The following is a 2,383-nucleotide window of genomic DNA, read 5'->3' on the forward strand; positions in this document are numbered from 1 at the left end:
GAGCCTATTTATTTTACTCACACGGAACTGGGGGGGGGAGAGAGAGAGAGAGAGGGAGAGAGAGAGAGAGAGAGAGGGAGGAAGGGGGGTGGGGTTGGTGTCTGTGGCCACTTGTTTGCTTCCCCGCGGAAAAAAATTACAAAGACAGACAGGAAGAAAAGAGACATATATCCAAATTACCCCCACCAGCCACTGCAGGTCCTCCTAACTTAAAGTTTCACTAGTGGACCACTCAAAGTCTGGACGTGGAATACAACTTATCCGCTGTAGTATGACCTTAAAAACTCTGTTCGCGCTGTGAAGACCCTCCTTCGTGGATGGATTAAAACAAATCTACAGTGAAGTTCAGAGGGTAAAAATCGCTCCACATAAATGAAAAACAGAAATTTCCAAATGATTTCAGTTTTCACCGCCAATGGTTATCATCGACGTAAAAAATATGGAAGACCGCACCTGACAGAATTTCTTTTTTTTTTTTTTTTAAAGCAAAAAAATATAAGTGGCCCAATAAATAAATCAGCACTTAAAATGGACCAGTTAATTTCAAAAAGGAGAAGTTCACCTTAATTGACCGTCATGTTTATTTTCTCAATTTAGTTGACACATATATATTTAAGCACATTTTTTTGCATTTATTTTATTATTTTACTGTTTCAATTTTTCTCATGTTCTTCCATTTACTCATTGATGTCTCTGTAATTTCTTTTATCTTTTTTTCCCGCTCGTCTCTTTACTCTTAGTGTCCTTTACAAAAAATAAAAAATTATTCTGTTTTTACTTTACCGTATGCTTTTCTGCCACTGAGGAGCCACTGTGCCTTAAGGCGTCAACTCTTGACTATTGGTTGGTTTACAGGCTGTGATGTCTGCCTGAAACGAGGTCTTATAGAACTGGGGCATTTGGTGATTTTATTTGAAAACAACTCTGTAACACCTGACTTTATTATTATCTTCTTTGCAACATAACAAAACATGTTACAGTTAGTTCTACTTATACATACAAATGTCGACAAACTGGTTTGTTATAACGTGGAGGAAGCTGCAGCTGAAATTGGCTTCCGATTGCAGATTCCGATTCGGAAAATGGCTAAAGGGTGATTCCGCTTAATTTGTCATCACTCTCAGAGTCTTTAATCTGCCCTAGTTTACTAACTAAAATACTAGCTTTGCTACCTCAAACCTCATCTGGATTACTTAAAGCTAATTGTGTGATTTATTAAACTTCCACTAAGGGCTGTATGAGTGCTGTGATTTCATCTGTACTACAAAAAGCCTCGTCTTCAAAACTGCAACACCAACAAAGTTGTGTTGCGTATAATTTGTTTTTTGTTTGGAGTTAATATTTTCTTGTAAACAATGATTTATAACTGAACCTAAAAAAACCAAATTCAACATTTCTTGTATTTCACGGTGTGTGTTAAGCTAATGGAACGGAGAGTTGCTAAGTGTTTTCAAACCCAACTTTATCTGCTTTTCTCTGCACTTTTTGATCACATTAGTTTTGTGCTCTTGTGTAATCTACCACATGGCAGCACCAAAATCCCTCTGTTGGATGTGGAAACACTTTGTAATTGGGCTAAAATGTAAAAAGAATTGGTTTGTGAAAAACCACGATGAAGAAGAACAGACAGATTGTACTGATTTTTAGTTAGCAGCTAAGCAAACACTCACAATGCACCACCTGATTTACTTAAGCACAAGTCAGAAAGTGAAATCCTCTGTTTATGCACTTTAAGTTTCTTGTATTTTTTGATTTGGAATATATATTTTGTCTGAACCCTGCTGTTCTGGCATGTCACATAACTAAAAATGTCATGATTCTTGGGTGTTTGGGTTCGATTTTCTGTTTGTGATTTTTATTTTTTTTGTAAATGTGTGTAGTCCTCTTAAGCTGCTACCCCCGCGACCTGATCACGGATAAGCGGAAGAAAATGGACGGATGGATGGGTGTGTAGTCTAGACTTCACTTTTTCAGTTTATTCCTTGGCGTGTAATTTTATTAAGATCTTAATGGCAGTTTTTTGTTGAGGTTTATATTGAAAACCTGCATTTTCTATTGTATCTTTCTTGTTTCTGTCTTCTCTTCAAACCTCCTGGTTTGAATCCTGATTTATTATTCTGTTGGGTAATGTCTCCGCTTTGCTGCATCTGTTTTCCTTGTTTCCCATGTTCTCTGTTTATTCTCAGTACTTTCTCTCTTTTTTTTTTTCTCGGTTAAACTTTAGATTACTTGTATTTGCTCACAGCTGCACCCAATTTCTAATCAACCACTTGCTCTTTGCTCAGCAATCAACTCTTCTGCATAAACACATCTCACTCTCCGTCCCCCCTCCATTTCTCCTCATTTTTAAATAAATTGACTTCTGCCTCCTCCCTGCATTTTA

Source organism: Poecilia reticulata, chromosome 4 (assembly GCF_904066995.2).
Source record: "Poecilia reticulata chromosome 4, P_reticulata-male-v2, whole genome shotgun sequence".
Lineage (NCBI taxonomy): Eukaryota > Metazoa > Chordata > Actinopteri > Cyprinodontiformes > Poeciliidae > Poecilia > Poecilia reticulata.